The following is a 19,209-nucleotide window of genomic DNA, read 5'->3' on the forward strand; positions in this document are numbered from 1 at the left end:
TAGCAAATAAATGAAATACTACAACTATATATCTCAATATTTATACATAGCTATGTTTTTCCATCTGTTAGTAGTTCATTCTTTGTATTGCTGTGTAGCAATCCCATTCATTGTGTGAATATAACACCACTTGTTTGTGCATTCATTTGTCCATGAGAATACTGTACAGTTCTCAGTTTTGATATAAAAAGGTACTATGAATATTGTGTAAATTTTTTCATGAACATTTGTTTTTATTCTTCTTGGAAATGGATTGGGTATATCATTTTACTTTCCAAACAATGCATGAGAGTTCAGTTGTTCAAAATCCTTGACAACACTTGGTATCATCAGTCTTTCTCATTTTAGTAATTCTAATAGGTATGAAGTTGTAGCTCAGAATGATTTAATTTCTACTTACTTGATTAATAATAATGTTAAACATCTTTTTATGTACTTATTTACAATTTGTACTTTTTTTTTTTTTTTTACTTTTCTAAAGGCTGGTCAAGTGAAGCAGTGGAAGTATTTGTACATTTCTTTAGGGACATGCCCAAAGTGCTTAAGCAAAGCACTTACTCATTTTTAATTGGTTCATTTGTGTTTTCATCAATGCTTTTTTATTATTATGGATACATATTCCTTTTATATATTCATATATAACAATACATATAAACTATATATACATATATGTACATTATATATCAATCACATATTTATTGATCAGTACATATATCATTTTTTGTATATGGATGTAACCTCAGATTTATGGACTAAATTTAGGTGGTCAAGGGGTATTATGCTTTTACATATTGCTGATTGAGACCTGAAAATATTTGTAAAAGATTTGAGTGTCAATGCTCGTAAGTGGTGTAGGTCAGTAATTTTAGTACTTTGTCATCCTGCTATTTACTGTGCTTGTCAAATGTTAGATTCAGGGCTATCCTTAACTTATAAAACAAGTTGAAACTGTTAGCATCTCTCCCCATTCTCTGGAAGTTTTTATAAGTTGTGTATAATTGCTTCCTGAATGTTTTTATAGACTTGATCAATGAAGCAATCCCAATCTGCTGAACCTGGGAATATTTGTGTAGAGGGCAAAGGGTGAGGCTTTAGATCTCAGTTTCATTTATATAAACAAAATAAGGCCATTCATATTTTCTCTTGTTTTAGTTTTAGAAACCTTTGTTCTCTAATAAAAGTTTTCATTTCATTTGCCAATGTTTTAAGCATAATGGTGTTTATATGCTTCCCTTGTTAGGTTCTCATATGTCTAGTATACATAGTGATGCCACATCTATCATTCTCGATATTGGTAATTTTTGTTTTTTCTCTTGTTTTCTCTCATTATTATAGCTTGAGATTTATTGGTTTTATTAATCTTTTCAAACAACCAATTTTTGTCTTTATTATCTGTGTCACATGTTTTCTACATCACTGATTATTGTTCTCATCTATATTATTTGTTTTCTTCAACTGACCTTAAATTACATTAAATCTTTCTTCAAACAGGCTTACAAGGTGAAAGCTGATAATTTTATCATAAACCTTTCCTTTTTTCTAATATGAAACCTTAAGACTGTACATTTCTCTCTAAGCTGCACCTCACAAATATCCATTATCTTTAAGTTCTCTTTAGCTTCTAATTTCCTTTACAGTCTCTTTTATGTAGCTTAATTTGCAAATATGTGGGAATTTCTAAAATATTATAGTATTATTTATTCCTTATTTAATTTTGTGGTGTCATAACTTAAACATTTTTAAATAATGCAAAGTCACAAATATTTTCTCCCACTTGTTTTCTATAAATATTATGGCTTTAGTTTTTACATTAGGTTTCCAATACACCTTGAGTTTATTTTTGAATTGTGAACTGAGATTCATTCTGTTTCCTTGTGTGTATCCAATTATTCTATTACCATTGCTAAAAAGACGATCCTTTTCTAAAAGAACTGCCTGTGCAACTTTGATAGAAAGTCATTGATCGTGTAAATCTGGGTCTAATTTGGACTCTGTTCTGTTCCATTGATCTGTATGTGCATATTTACTGGTACCCACTGCCTCGACTACCACAGCTTCACCTTAACCTTTGAAATGGGGAAGTGCCATAACTTTGTTTCAAGCAGGATGGCAGATTTGGTCTCTGTTAATTTATCTTGCCTGAAAGAAAAATCTAATTCTTTCAAAAAATATTTTAAAATTATTTTTTACTGACTTTCTAGTTTGGAATAATGTCAGATCTAAAGAAAAATTATAAAAATAGTGCAGAGGATTAACCTATAACTTCACTTAGTTTTTTCTGAGGTTAACCATGTAAGAAGTTAACATTGCCATGTTACCATGAAGTAAACTATAGACTTTATATTCAGACTTTACCTTTTCCCACTAGTGTCCTTTCAATATCCCAGGATCTTACCCAAGGCACCATATTGCATTTAGTCATTATGCCTCCGTAGTATCCTCCAATCAATGGCATTTTTTCTGACCTTTCTTGTTATTTGTCTCTCGGTTTTGGTTAATCTGAAGTTTCCTCGTGATTAGATTGGGTTTATGGAGTTTTGTAAAGAGTACCACAGAGGCACACCTCCTTGTTATTTCATTATGTCAGGAGGTACATGATTATCAACATGGCAATTCTGATGACATGTACCTGGACCACTTGGTTAAGGTGGTGTCTGCTGGGTTTCTCTATTCTAAAGTTACTGTTTCTCCCTTAATGTGCTTTATTTTGTGACAGTGAGTCTAAGTCCAGCCAACTCTCAAGAGAAGGGAAATTAAGCTCCACTTCGTGAAAAGAAGTATATCCACATGTATTATATGGGATTCTTATTCAAGGAAGACCCCCCTCTGCCATATATTTATTTTCTCTATCATTTTATATAAGTATGGATTTGTGTATAATTATATTTTAGGATATAATCCAATACTATGTTATGTATTTCCTTGCTCAAATTGTGTTAGCTTTGGCTGTTGTGAGTCCTTTCTGATTGGTTTCTGTGTCCTTTTGATATGATCCCCATCTTTATTTAACTTTTTCTTTTTTTCTTTAACACTTTCCTACTTTCTAGCACTGTAATATATATCATGCTTATCCTGTATTCTCCCTGTCTCAGGTCTAGAATGAGTCATTTCTCCAGGCAGTTCTCTTAGAGATCTCCCTGTCTCAGGTCTAGAATGAGTCATTTCTCCAGGCAGTTCTCTTAGAGATTATTTAGAAACTGAGACAGGGCACAAAGTGTTCTGTAGCTACTGGAATTTCACTGCTTTTTGGCCCTGTTAGGGCAATATTTTTGCCCTAACAAAAATGTATATTTCATACAAATATACAAAAATGTATATTTCATACATATGAAATATATGTATCTTAGCCTATATGCTCACATGTCTGTAATTTCTGAATCTATTTGCTATTAAAGTATTTGTTATTAAAGTAAATAAACTCAAGCTCCACCATGCCCTGGCTTCTTCCCTGAACAATTAAAAGCCTGGATCACTTGGTTAAGGTGATGTTTCCAGGTCTAGCTATTCACAAGTTACTATTTGCAGTAACTCATTACCTATAACTTATTTATTTGCTTGTCAAACCCTAGTATAATTGTGAAGTGGTTTCAGTATAGCTAATCTGCATCTCTGTAAGGAAACAAGTTTACCAAATAAAGTGCAGTGACTAAGTTTAACTCTTATGTCTTCAGTCTTACAGTGTTCAAATAAAACAATCCTTCTGATGTTTCTTAGATCAGCTCCTGTTTTTTCCCATCATCACCTTTAGAGAAGTTAATTTTAATATAGGTTTATTCATTTTTCATAGTCTACATTTCATCTTGACATCTCCTAATACCCTGCTTAATTTTTCTTTTAATTGAGATGTTTTCACTTTCTAAGTTCTCTGTGTCCTCTTTGCACTCAACCCCTCCTGTTGGTTTTAAGTACAACATCAACAGGGGACACAGTGGGAAAAAAAGGAAAATTGGACTTTATAAAAATTAAAATTTTTGATCGGTGAGACATACTGTTAAGAGAATAAGAAAACAGCTATATATTGACAGAAAATATTTGCAAATCACATATCTGATAAAGGACTTGTATCTAGGACATACAAAGAAATCTCAAAACTCAATGAGGTTACTTATATTACCCCATAATATGCTAAAAAAAAAAAAACTCAATGAGGAGAAAAAATAAAGAACAAAATAAAATCGTCAAAAGATTTAACAGACTCTTCACCATAGGAGACACGTGGATGGGAAATAAGAATATGGGGAGTCCAGATTTCAAACGCGTGGAAAGGCCACCACATGAACTTTAGAAGGCCTAAATTGAAAACAGAAGCCCGACGATATCGAATGCTGGTGAGTACGGGAGCTGCAGGAATTCCCGCACTCTGGTGACCAGATGCAGGTGGCACAGCCACTGCAGGTGACAGCCTGGCTTTTCTCACACAGGTAAGCGTGTCCTACCCAGCAATCCCACTCCGGGGAATTCGAAATTTATGTTCAAACACACACACGAAATGACGCAAAATTGTTTTATTAGAAGTTTTTTTTTACATTGTCATATAAAATAACATTAAACATAGGCATTTTATTTTTCCTGGTTTCCTTCCAAAATGCTTTAGTAAGTTCAACTAAATCATTTAGATATATTTGGCTACATTGCTTCAAATTTCACCTAACATTTTATACAAAGATACTTTGTCATCCATATATATTTACCAGAATTTGAATAAGCGTATTTTATTTACCCTTTAAACACATTTGACTTTTATTATTCATATATATCTAACTATTCAAAATTAAAACCTAGATTTTTAAATTACTTAAATGACTAAACTTCTTTTCTACTTTGTAAACTATATGAAAATATAAATATAAAGTAGATAGGATAATAAAGAGATTTGTTATTTTGGAACCATCATTTCTGCTCTCCTTTGTCTACATTTCGTTGGGTGGGTGCTAGCAATATTTCAGTTTATGTTACTGTTCCTTAAAGCAGAGTTCGTGTCCCCACTAGCTTCTCAGTAGGATCCCACAGCCAGGGCTCTTTTTTTCTTAAGGCAGCATCGGCATCAGGCTCCCTTCCTAGGGGTTGCTCTTCCGTAAGTATATAAAGAGGCCCCCAAATTCACATTAATAGGCTTCTTGTTTGACTCTGATCTACAGCCAGCATTGAGAACCATTCCGGAGCCTTGGTACTTATTTCTTGAATAATAAATGGCTATGTAGGAATTGTTAGTCTAAAAGTAAGGGCTAAAAACATTAAAAATATTGAGAGCTATTTCCTCCACAGACAAAAAAGCAAGCAAATGAAACTAAAGTCAGTAGTTCAATCTATCCATATATGGTGTGTATGTTTATTTATTTCATATTTATCTGTTTCAAGCCCTCCTGAAATATCTGTCTATACTCATTGTCTCCACCTGCTCCTCTGGCAGATTCTCCTCAGTCCCTTCCAGTGAGGTTTCTGCCCTTCCCCCCTAGGGCGGCTCCCTCCAAGTCGCGGGCTCCTGCGGCCTCAGCCCAGCGCCACAGGAGCGGCGCCCTGCGCCGGGGTGGCGCGGCGCCAGTGCTCCCCCTACCGCACCCGGGGCTTCCTCTCATCTCCGTTTTGCGTTTCTCTCTCTCATTTGGATTTCTGAAAGCTGGGCCCTCTAATCTCGGTCTAGACGCTCTCCGTGACTCTCCTCTGGCGCCACCACGTTAAGCCCCGCTTGCACGTCAGGGGCTCTCAATCCCTGTGCCCGTTCCTGAGCTCTGTTCAAGATGGCCGAGACTGCTCTCCTGACAGCTCTACTTGAATATTTTATAAGCATCTCAAACCTAGCACAAAAAATAGCACTATTGATTCTTTCCCTTCATAAATAAACAAAATAAACTGCCTTCTGCTCCCAGCATGCCTCAACATATGAATAGAATTCCCATCCACTCAGTTGCTCAGGTCCCAACCTATACTCTCTCCTCTTACCTTGCCTCGACTGCTATCCATTCATTCTTACCGGCCTGGGCTCGGCAGAAAAGGAAGCACATGGTGCTCCCACGGCCATCGCTGCCGCTGCTGTGTAAATCCCTAGCTTTCCCTGCATTCCTGAAGAAGCTTCCTTAGTGGTTTCCCTGAGCCCCTTTTGAGCCACTCCAATTCGTCCCCCAGTGCTAAAACATGAGTCATGTGGTCACACTCCCCACCTTAAAATTCTCCAATGCTGTCTTACTGAATTTGTGATCGATTTCTCACCCTTCACTTGCAACACTCTAAAGGACCTGATCCCTTTCTGAACCACTAATAGCCTTCCTTAAGTCTGCACCTGCCCGCTGCTTCTCCTCACCTGCTCAGTTCCAGTATCTCCTGCCCAGAGGAGCGCTGCTCTGGATGACCTAACCCGTGTGGGGCGCGAGCTCTTCCTCCTGTCCCTTCGCCCCAGGCCACTCTTCCCGCGTGGAAATCAGTGCAATGTGGAATTCGTGTTTTCATTTGTGTGCTTTCTACCTAACTGATCTTTCCTGCCCTCTGTCTGTAGCTCTGACATACAATGAATCCTAAACAATTTGTTTAAAAATGAGGTGATTTCATCAGTGACTTTTCCGAGCATTTCAAGTTTAAAAAAACTGTTATCTTGTATAGCATACCTTGAGGAAGCATTGTTCAAAGTTATGTTTGAAGTAGGTATTTCATTCAAGCTGACAAAATTTTCTAGATTAATGTTTCTAGCCAGGATCCTGGGAATTAACCCATGTGACCATATCCTTTTGTCAGTGCTTCTGATGAAATGTAGTGTCACTCTTGCTCTCCAGGTTTCACTAACACGGAGGACAGATGGCAGGCGTTCTGGTGACATGCTCTTGTTCAGTGTCCCAATTACCTCATTTCAAAGGGAATTCCAGTTTTTAATACTGGTTAAGGTATATAGTGTCACTGTTAATCAGCAACATAGATGAGCTGTATTCTAAGTCTCGATCTAGGAAATCAGTCTTAAATCTTAGCCTCTCTTGTCAAGAAAGCAAAAAGCATCTTTAATGGAGGTCTTACTCAGGAATATGTGAGAACATCCATTCTTTTAGCTACACTAAAGTATACTCTAAAATTAAACCAGACCAATGGAGTTATACACCCAAACAGTAACATATTGGTTCTCCCTAAATTGGTTCTGCAGATTGTTTGCTACGTGATTCTTATTAAAACTTGCATCTAAGTGCAAGTTGTACATATGTATGTTAAAAAGTAAGAGAATATCTGGTACAGTGTTGTAGAAAAAAGTGACCATAAAGACAATTTTAAAGGGCATCTTTAATGTGAATAAATCTTTGATGCACTGAATAAATTTCTGTTACTTTACCTACTAGTTGTCACTCTATTTGGGAAATATTTTCCAGAATCATTCTTTCCGCTGCTAAAATGTAATTGTTTCCCCCTTCCATTTTGTATTTCAATGTCAAGGGAGGAAAAGAAATAATCAGAACTTTTTTCTCAATAAATAATTTAGTAGTACACAATCTAGCAAATTTTGCCTGCTTGAAAGCCAGACAGAAAATTTTTCTTCAAAGAGAAAGTGTTATTATTATAAGAGTATTGGAAATCAGAAGCGCATAAAAAAATTTCTGACTAGGTGGATTTTCTGTCAGATGGAGGCTGTGTGTGAATACAGTGCTGTTGTTCTGGGTAATGTGAGGCTCTGTGGACTTTATTTATAACCTGTTTTGCTTTTTCAAAATTTCAGTGAAACGTTTTTAACAAGATGAACTATACCTATCAACCTGTATTCATATGCTAATCACACTTTATGGAATAAAAATGCAAGTCATTAGGAAACTTTATTTCATTTTCCATCAGCTTCATTAGCGAAAGTCTATTTCTTCTTAAATAAACCTAAACACAATGTCACAGGCATGCATTTTTTTCTGGTTACCTTTTCTTTAAAAATAAGTAAGTTCTCTTATTTAGCCAATCACTTAGCTCACTCAACCCAAATATTAAAAGAAAATTGGTAGGTTTGTGTTAAGAAGAAAAAGGCAAAATTTTTATGTTTGCTATGAAATTTATTGTGAATGCTTCTTTAATTTCTTACTCCGTTCTCACAACTTTCTTTGTTTATAACTCTAAGTTTTATACCATTATATTGTAAATCATATTGTAGCCTTTATCTTCACTTTTGTCTAGATTTCTGTAGAAGAGAAACAGTAAAATTCATATTTTTTACCCAGACCTTTGCAAAATCCCTATGGCATTGTGTTTAAGAAATATCTGCTTCCTGGCTAACTAAATTTGAAAATGTTTAAATAACAACATTACAGCTATACTATAAAATACTATAAAACCATGAGAAATAATGAAGTAAACATACAAACATACACAATTCTAGTGATACAGAAAAAAATGACATAGTGTTTTTGTGAAAAAAAAGCAAGTTAGAGATCAATAAATACAGTATGAGCTGATTTTGCAATAATCAAGTTCTTTAAGGATGAAGAACTGAAACATTCATATGTTACTGGTGGGAATGCAGAAGTATCTTGTAAAGTCAAATGTACACTTACTGTATGACCTAGTAATCCTACTCCTATATATTTAAATAAGTGAAATGAAAACACATGTCCATAGAAAGACCTACATAAAATGTTTAAAGCAGGCTAATTAATCATTACCTAAATCTGGAAACATCCCACGTATCTTTCTGGTCAATGGAGAAACACATTTTCACATATCTATACAGAGTTTCTGTTTCAGCGAGTCTGTGCCCAATAATTTGAATTTTAAAAAAAGTTTTCAGGTCATCTAAAAGCTGTTGCTTTGGATGAGCACCAGTGAGCACCATTGATTTAGAACATAATTATTATAATAAAGAGTTAGGAAGTCAATCTCTCAACCTACTTCTTTACAATGGTACTAATGTGAACACAATGACGTTTGGGATGAAAACAGTATCTCTGCTTCAAAAATGACTATACTCTCACACCCACATACACACACACGTACACACACATAGCACACAGACACACACATCATATATAAACACTCTCTCTCTTTCACACACACACACACACATAAACACATGCACGCTCAAGATAAACAAAATGAAACAGAACAGAAAATTTAGCTGAGGAAGGGAATACCACCTGGAGCATTTATTAGATGCAGAAGACTAACCATGGATACAACTAGAAAGAATCCAGTCCTGTGTGTGACAGTCTGGGATCCCTCCAGGTGCCCTTCTTCCTAACTACCATAACAACGACTGAGGCAGTTGGAGTTCTGTCTCACACTTCTGCATGACTTCCAGCATCGCATAGAACAAAGGTTTGCCTAATCAATGCTTACTGGTTAATTAATGATATTTGATCAACTGAACTGGGGCTTTGTAGAACAATATACTGTCTTAATGGCATCATAAATTGTGTGACATTTTATTGCAACAGCTATCTTAATTTTTGAATTGTTTTCTTTACAATATCAAACAAAACCACAAAACTTTCTTGGGACATGGGAAAAGATTCAGACATCAACTAAACTTGGAAAGATTAATCCAAACTAAGCTAAACTACTGAGCTATCTGAGCTTATTTGTCACTAAACATCACTGTGAACCTTCCTGAAAACTATCTCATCTTCTTTAAACTCCAGGGACTCACTCCTAGCTCTCATGCTCTGCAGTCGTGCCAGGCATCTGGGGAATGTGCACAGTGGGGGCATGAATGATAAGTATCTGTTTCTTCAAATATCCCCATTGAGGAGTCCATGAAGATAATCCAGAGTCCTATAAACAGAGAGGGCCCTTTTTCTTTTCCTTGATGAACCATCCAAGAGCTGGGTAGACCATGACACATCAATGCATCTGTTCTAGTCTTGTAAGTCTTCACTAATGGACTCTTAGAAAAAAGAGTTAAAGTCATTTTCGCATATATTTTGGGATTTTAACTGAGTCTAATGCCGGTAAACATGACACAAGCATCAAGCATTCTGTTTCTAGGCGAATGACATCTACCATATCACACAATTCTGAGAGGCCAGTCAACATGTGTTAAAGCCTAAAAAGTTTATACCCTTTGATTAAGTCAGGCCACATTTAGGATTTATCTTAGGAAAGTAAGACGTATATAGAAACTATGCATATAAATACCAATGGAAATTTTATAGTTAAAAAACCAAATTGCATGTTTAAGTATAAATGATTGGTTGGATTAATTTTGGTATGTACACTAAGTATAATATTTTTCCATTCAAAACTGTTTAAACAATTTTTTTCATTTCAAAATATTAAGGGGGGGAAATTGTTTTAGATTACATGGAGCACTTTGTAATGCTTGAGAGCACACACATAGCACCCAGCTATGTGTGTGCTTGTCACCCAAATATTGTTTATAGCACCCATTAGGTAGGTTTTTTTCCCCTTCCCTCTTCCTTCCTCCTCCCGGGTTAATTCCCACTGAGTTTTACTTCCTTATGTGCACATGTGTGCTCATCGGTTAGTTCCAATTTAATAGTGAGTACATGTGGTGTTTGTCTTCCATTCCTGAGATGCTTCACTTAGGAGAATGGTCTCCAGTTCCATCCAGATTGTTGCAAAGGTATATTAAATAATCTTTATTTATGGCTGAGTAGTACTTCATGAGATACATATACCACATTTTATTAATCCACTCATGAATTGATGAGCATTTGAGCTGGTTTTGCATCTTTGCAATTGCGAATTGTGTTGCAATAAATATTCAGATGCAGATGTCTTTTTGACAAAAAAATCTTCTTTTCCTTTGGGCAAATACCCAGTAGTGGGATTGCTAAATCAAATGGTAGATCTACTTTTAGTTAAGGAATCTCCATACTGTTCCTCATTCTTTTTATGGCTGAGTAGTGCTCCATGGTTTACATGTGCCACATTTGATTAATCCATTCATGGATAGATGGGCACTTGGGTTGATTCCATATCTTTGTGATTATGAATTGTGCTGCTGTAAACATTCCAGTGCAAGTGTCTTTTTGATAAAATGACTTTTTTACATTGGGTAAATATTCAATAATGGGATTGCTGGATATAAGGATAAATCTGCTTTTATTTCTTTGAAGTATATCCATACTATAACTTGTGTGTTTCTTTCTCTCCATATCCATGCCAGAATCTATTGTTTTTGGACTTTTTAATAAAAGCCATCTGACTGTGGTAAAATGATATCTCATTGTGATTTTAATTTGGTTTTCTTTGATGATTAATGATGTTGAACATTTTCTCATACCTTTCTTGGACATTGGTATTTCTTCTCTTGAGAAGCTCTGTTCATGTTGTTTGTTCACTTTTTAATAGGGTTGTTTGTTTTTTCTCTTGCTGATTTGCTTGAGTTCTTTGTTAATTCCGGTTATTAGCCTTTTATCAGATGTGTAGCTTGTGAATATTCTCTCCCATTCTATACTTTGTCTATTTTTTCTATTGATTGTTTCCTTAGCTGTGCAGAAGCTTTTCAGTGTGAGCAAATACCACTTATTTATTTTTGTTGTTGCCATGATTGCCATTGGGATTTTAGTCATAAATTCTCTACCAAGGCTGATATCTAGAAGAGTTTTTCCTACATTTTCCTCTAGAATTCTTATAGTTTCATGCCTTAGATCTAAGTCTTTTTATCAATCTTGAATTAATTTTTGTGAGTAGTGAGAGGTATGGGTCCTGTTTTATTCTTTTGCATGTAGCAATCCAATTTTCCCAGCACCATTTATTAAATAAGGTTTCTTTTCCTCAGTGTACATTGTTGTCTGCCTTGTCAAAGATCAGTTGACTGTCTGTGGATGGTTTTATATCTGGGTTATCTGTTCTGTCCCATTGATCTATGTTTGTATTTTTGTACCAACACAATGCTGCTTTGGTTATTGTAGTCCTGTAATATAGTTTAAAGTCTGGTAATGTGATGCCTCCAGATTTATTCATTTTGCTTAAGATTGCTTTGGCTATGTGGGCTCTTTTCTGGTTCCAAATAAAGCATAGAATTATTTTTTCATAGATCTGTAAAATATGAATTTGGTAATTTAATGGGGATGGCAATGAATTTATAGATCACTTTGGATAGTATGGGCATTTTAACAATGCTGATTCTGTCTATGCATGAGCATAAGATGTTTTTCCATTTGTTTGTATCCTCTGGAATTTCTTTCCTCAGAGTTTTGTAGTTCTTCTTATTGAGCTCTTTCACCTACTTTGTTAAGTATATTCCTAGGCATTTAATTTTCTTTGTAGCTATTGTGAATGGTCTTGAGTCTTTTATTTGACTCTTTGCTTGACTGTTATTAGTATATAGAAATGCTACTGAGTTATGTACATTGGTTTTATATATCAATTCCAGGCTACTTTGGTGTAATCTTTCAGTTTTCCAGATACAAGATCATATTATCAGCAAAGAGTGATAGTTTGACCTCCTCTTCCTGGATTTGGATACCTTTATTTTACTTCTTTTGCCAGATTTTTCTGGCTAGGACTTCCAGCACTATGTTGAATAGAAGTAGTCACGGTGGGCATCCTTGTCTTATTCCAGTTCTTAGGGCGAATGCTTTCAATTTTGTCCCATTCAGTATGATGTTGGCTGGGCATTTGCATTTACGGCTTTTATAAATCTGAGATATGATCCTTCTATGCCTAGTTTGTTGAGAGTTTTTATTATGAAAGAGTCCTGGATTTTGTCAAATGCTTTTTCTGCATCTATTGAGATGATCATATGGTCTTTGTTTTTGCTTTTGTTTATGTGGTGAACCATATTTATTAATTTCTGTATGTTGAACTATCTTTGCATCCCTGGGATGAAGCCCATTTGGTGAGCGGATGAGCCAGGCAGAGTGTGGGTAGGTTGTGTGAGTCTGGAAGGCTTTACAAAGCCCCAGCAGGGCTCAGAGGTCATTCTCCCAGCCTCTAGGGGGGCCGCTGCAGGCCCTCCAGAGAGGGAAGGCTGTTCATGGGCAAGGGGCTGCAGTTCCCGACTGGCTGTTGGGAGCGAGCCCTTCCCCTCTAGTGTCGCCCCTGCCCTCCAGTGTGGCGCTTCCGACAGGCACTCCTGAAAGCGCTGCCCTCCTCGGTGCTGTGGGCCGCAGGCTGGGTCTCCCGCCTGAGAGGACCGCCGGTCTGGCGAGCGGAATCCTGGGCCGCTGGAGGCTCGGCCCGCAGTATTTTCCTGCCACTTCTGTGTATGAAGGCTCCCTTGCCTTCCAAGTCCGCCTCCCAAATCTCCGCCTGGGCCCCCGGCAAGCTGCTCGGGTCCGGGGTCGCGGGGTCGCGGGGTCCACCCTGCAGGCCTGGCCGCGCGGAGCGAGTCTGAGGGGAGAAAGCCAGCTCCCGCCTCTGGGCCGCCCTCCTGGGGGAGCCCGCGCCGGAGGCCAGCCCTGCGCGCACGGGTCCTCCGCGCAATGCGGGGCGCTGCGGGGCTGGCTCGCGGGGCTGGGAAGGCTTCCGCGCGGCTGGGCGGCCCCGGAAGGAGACAGGGATCCCCTACCCCTTCACTAGGCTCTGAGCCTCTCTGGGTTTGATCCCCGCAGGTCTCTTTTTCCCCTTTAACCTCTTCCGTCTCTGCTTTGCAGTTTTCCTCCAAGAGGCCCCTGGCAGGCTCTGGTGTTTCTTCCTCTGACCTCACCTGAGCTGTGTCCTTCCTCCCCGCTCCTTTACTGAAACCCTTCCCTCCCTCTGGTGGGACAGTCCGGCAAGCGACGTCTCCAGTCAGCCGTCTCAAACAAGTTTTAATAATAATTCTCCCTGCTATATGCCAAAAGTGAATTATAAAATAAGCTGTTTATTATAATCTCAATTTTGTTACCTCAAAATAGTAGTGTAAATATCCACAGATAGATGCAAATATATACAATTTTCTAGACAAATACTAGAAGTGGATACATCAAAGTGATATTAATAGCAGCATTTGTGTGTAGCAGGATTACAAGTGGCTTTTATTTTACTTCCCACTGTTTAACTGTTGTTTCTAAATTTTTAGAATTTAGTTTAGTAATTTTATTATCATATAAACATAAAATTTAAATTTTAAAAAGTCTATATGATACATTTATATCAGATGAACATAATTTATAATTTTTATTTGCTTATAAAAATCTGCAATAACCATACCCACATTAATGAAATCCAACATTTTATCCAAGTAATTAGGATTTTCCATTTAAAAGAGACACCTATTTTATTAGAACAAAACATAAATGGCTGCAGATAGCACTCAGCAGCAAGTATCTGTGGCATGCTCACCAAGGCCAGGGTGGAGCATGTGTCTTTCAAGGAACTCTTACTATTAAGGTTATCACACTAATATTTTAATTGGCATCATGCTGAATTATGTCCATGGCTGGTTATCTGGACAGGCATTTTCAATGCTTCTTTATCAGTGGAAAATATATGGGACTTTTGTGTGTGTGGTGGGAAGGCCTGTGTCTTGCCCTGCTGTGTTTATCCCAGAATGCTGAAAGGCAGTCACACCAACGCGTTCTTTGAGGTTCGTATGAAGTCACAATCAGCAGAATCTATAAAGAAATTATTCCTCTATCAGATAGACTGCTTAGCTTTAGACAACAGAAACAAACTTAAGCAGAAGATTCATTGTAGAAGGATATTGGCATGATTCCGTAAATAACAGAAAGGCTGGAGAACTGGACTCAGAACACACATGCTAGCCCAGGAGGTGCAGCCTGGTTGACAGGTTAGTACAGAAACACTGTCCTGAGGGAGGAGTCGCCCTGACTGTGGTCACCACTGGCCACTTACTGTGGGCCGGCTGCTGCATCTCTGTGCAGTCACCTACGCAGTGACCTCCCCACCGGAGTGCCCAGTGCGTCTCATGTAGAAGGCGCCTCAGCACGGGAAGTGACTCCTGCTAGGCGTCTCCCGGAATCTTTCCCACAGACCCTCAGGGTTCCCTTCTTGTTATTTCCTCGCCTCACTGTCAGCTCTGACATCCACATGGAGGCCTCCTTGTAGAGTAGCCCACTGCCACTCTACTGCCTTCTAACACACTATTTCCATGTTTACTTAATTAGTGACTTTCCTCCTCCCCTGGAAGACAAACTCCTTAAGTAGAGTCGGGGTTTCATTTGCTGCCTGGCTCCCTCACCTCCAGCGCACAGTGGGCACCGATGAAGCCCTGCTACGTGGAGGAGGGAGAGCCGCCTACAGGGGCTGAGGGGGCAGTTCTGAGGCTACCAGGTGGGGACTCAGCCTGCATCTGCGTGACAGTAAGGGCACAGGCTGATTAAAAGCACTGTTACATGTTATGCACCCCCTTTAATTTCTCACAATACTAATGCAAGAGCCTTCTAACCCTTCCTATCACTTTTAAGTCTCACTCGAATACAATACATCCTCCACACTACTGGGAAAATTCCAGATACTGTTAACTGAAGAAATAATAAGGTTCATAAAACTTGGAAAGGAGATCTTTCTTTTTCATAAAGAGTTGCAGCCTGCAGGGGGTCCTTCAGGCTGGGAAGCACTAGGCTCTGGAAGAAGCAGAGAGACTGTACTTTGAGGGAGGGACAACAGGAAGTGGAATTTATGTTGGGCAGGGTTGGCCAAATATGTATATTTAAAGAGCTATAGGAGGAGCCATGAATATTTATGAAAGGGGAAACTTGTGCTTGTGCAAATGAATTTTAAGTCCCTTCATAGGTTGCATGTACAAAAAATGGTGGCATTAGCATGATCCAGGGGTGGAGTTTTTGGCCTCTGATCTCAAAAGAAGCAGAGAACATGAAAACCCCTAATGTGCATACTCTGCAGTCTGGTTAGACCCACTGCATTTGGCGCCCTTTATCAGGAAAGAATGCTAGCCGCTTGTGCCAGAACACAAAAGGGGAGGCAGCTGATTGAAGTCAAGGGTGGGGCAAGGCGTTCCAAAGGGCAGGTTCTATCTAGCCATTAGGGAAGGAGGCTTGACAGAGGATGATGAGGGAAAGGGGAAAAGGAGTCAGATCCTACCCTTGACATCGTCATGGTTGGGAACTCAGGTTTTTGAGGTTTCTTGCCTAGATGAGGTCCATTCAGTCTGTTGGGGGGTTTAGGGTTTTATTTTTGTTCCCAATACAACACATTGACACTGGGCATGAGACAATGTTTCTCTTTCTTAGAGTATCATAGAGTGTCCTCCTGGCAGCTACTGTGCTGAAACGGAAGTCATCCTGCCCAGTTATTCCCCCAAATGTGCTGCCCTATTTTAGGTTGTCCGCAGGCGCCTTTCCAAAGAGCACCACGAGCCCCCAAGGGTGTTGTGCCCTTTTCTGCTTGGTGAATAGGCTCTCTCATCCAATAGAGAGTTAAAATGTGTCAGTTTAAAAGACTCTGCTGACCTCTTCCTCATTTAGGTAGTGCTGGCCACAGCTCACCCCGTGTCCCCCTGCGTGCACTCTCTCAGGGTTCCTGTTCCTGTTCCTTTCCATGCGGCCGGCTGGCTGGTAGGTCTGTCTCATGACATCCTTGAACACAGGGAAGATGTATTCATCTCTGTGCCCTTTGCAGCTCAGACCTAAAATAGCATTCAAGTATCAAGTCAATGCCCCAGGAAGGAAATGGCAGGTTGGGTGTGGCAGGCCCTTAAAGAAAAGGGCGATGAGGGAGCGAGGAGGGAGACCAGGGAGAACAGAGAGAGACGGTGGGCCATTAGTTGAAATTATGAGGCGTTTATGAAACAATCCCAACAGAACATGTATATTAGGAAGCAGAAGGGTTTCAGATAATTCTGAGGAGGAGTCCTGACCTTGTCAGAGAAGATAAAGAAAGCTGTATCACATATGTGATAAAGAAAGTTAGGTCAGAAAGTTAAAAAAAGAAATAAAGATTGCCCAGGGTGGTCAAATCTATAGTGAAAGGGATTATTATTTTATTTAATTGTAAGATTCACAAAAGAAAAACTATTCCTATCATTAAAAGATCTAGATATTAGTTATTATATTTTCTAATTTAAAGGTAATTAGTGATTTTGAGATTGTTTTAATTTTGATAGAATGTAAAGAATCTCTTTTCCAAAGGTTTCACATTTTCTTTAAATAATTTTTTTTGTATGAACAGGAACATTATAAAGAAAGCCAAGGAAAATCCTGAAAGACCACATACAGTGTTATGTGAACACACCATATACTCATGACCAGATATGAACAACAATAAAATAGAATAGTTCTTGCTTCCCATTAATCATTTTGGTGTGTTACATATTAAATATTAAATTTTATATATTAATGGTAGCTGTGAACAAATTTCTGTGTTGGTAAACACAAAACTAATAACAATTCAAATAATGACAAGTGCCTATAAAAATAAAAATAAACATAAAAGAAGGCTATAGTTCTTTGGTTTCATTCCTTTATGTAAAATTTGATTTTTTGATTCATCTATTTATTTATTTGTAATCACAGGGGAATGTTATTTAAGAATTTTCTGTATTTTAATTTAGAATCAGATTCAAATATTAATGCATGTAGATAGGATAAAATAAAGCTCAACTTCATTCAGAAAACGTTGAAAACAGAGACATGGTAAGGGGATGAATTACCATGAAGAAGATCAAGTCACTTTTGATCCTTTTTCTTGTTGACAGGGGCAGGGCTTTGAAAGAGCTTAGCTTTCCTCAACTGCAGCATGCAGCCAGGCAGGAAAGGAAATCTGAGTCTCAGAAATGTTCATGTCCAGGCTGACTACCGAGCTGACATATTAAAACCCATGGGGCTGTTTCCCACTGGGATCACAGAAAACAACCAATTTAGGATCACATATATGCTATAGTTTCTATTTTTGACCCTTTCTTTCATTATAAAAACATAAAAGAAGACTGGAAATTACTTTATACCCATTGAAGAATAGCATCAAAGCTGGATCCTTTTTTTGTAGTAAGTTTGGATCACTCTAGTCTCCTGTCCAAAGCGAATCCCTCCGTCTGTGCTTTGAATCTCAATGCTTCCGGGAACCACATTCCCCAGTATTCAGCTATGCCCCTCCTTTGCTCTTCTGTCATTTGTAACCCCTCAACTATTTTTTCTCCTTAAGCACATTCGTATACCTCAGTGTCTATCATTTTTAAAAATTAAGCAAAAGGAATGTCCTTTATCACCCACACATCACCCCAATCATCATTTTATATCTCCTTCTCACCACAGCAAAGATTCTTAGATGTGTCATTTACATTTGCTGATTACATTTCCTCCAAATTCCACTGGAAGAGTTTTCCCTGATTCATGAGAAAAAGCCTGCTGACCAAATCCAATGTGCATATGTAGGTCCTTTTCTTGCCTCACATCCCTGCAACCCTTGACTTCACGATCCACCAACTCCTTGGATCAACAGTAGACTCCTCTCTTTTTATTTCATCTTACATTGCAAGCCCCACGGTAAAGATTCTCTGCCTGTGCCTTTGCCACAGGTGTGAGTAATGTCCAGGTTCCATTCCCCCTCTTCCTCACCAGCCATACATATCCGATTAACCTGAGGGATTTCTACTCTTCCGGTGGTCTAACTATAACCCATGCCATAATAACTGCTGGACCTACCTCCCATGTTCCTACCAATTTAAGGATCTCTTCATTTCTGAAAGCAACCCTGATATTAACCCACCAATAGCAGTAAAGGGTGAGTTTCACATATTTTATATAATGTATTTAATATTTTTTTAAAAAAAACCTCTTTTATATACATTGGTCTTAAGTAATTTACAGTCAACAATATAGGTAATTTAAGCACTGCCTCCCTGAAGACCGCCTTGCTCAGCACCCCAGTTTGGAGTAGCCACCCCTTTCCTCTGCTGCTGTGGTGTCCTCTGCTAATTATACCTAAACTTCTTGTTTTGAGTTAGTGTCCTCAAAGAAAGATATGTTGAAGCTTTAACTCACAGTACCTCAGAACCTAAACTTATTTGGAAATAGTTATTGCAAATATAATTATTAATGGTTAAGATAATTTGTACTTGGGCAAGGTGGGCACTTTATCCAACATGATCCCTATCCTTTCTCTAACAGGACAGACACACAGGGAGAACGCCATGTGATGACAGAGACAGGGATGGGAGCGATGCAGCTGCCAGGCAAGACTCGTGAAGGGCAGAGGGCACTGCCAGAAGCAGGGGAGGGGCGAGGAAGCATTCTACCCAGAGGCTCAGGGGGATGTGGCCCTGCTGACACTCTGGTCTTGGGCTTCTATTAATAGCCTCAAGAAGCCTGAGAACAAATTCCTGTTGTTTTAAGTCACTCAGTTTGTGATTCTTTGTTGTGACAGTCCTAGGAACCTACTATAGATGCTGGT

The 19,209-nt window shown here is 38.5% G+C and overlaps 1 protein-coding gene across 3 annotated transcripts in view; it reads right to left on the minus strand.

Annotated features, from left to right (window-relative positions):
- Positions 1-19,209, minus strand: part of SNTG1 (syntrophin gamma 1) — an 836,056-nt gene that overhangs the window by 593,498 nt on the left and 223,349 nt on the right. The gene's annotated exons all lie outside the window — the stretch shown is intronic.

The sequence above is a fragment of the Microcebus murinus genome, chromosome 7 (genome assembly GCF_040939455.1).
Source record: "Microcebus murinus isolate Inina chromosome 7, M.murinus_Inina_mat1.0, whole genome shotgun sequence".
Taxonomy (NCBI): Eukaryota; Metazoa; Chordata; class Mammalia; order Primates; family Cheirogaleidae; genus Microcebus; species Microcebus murinus.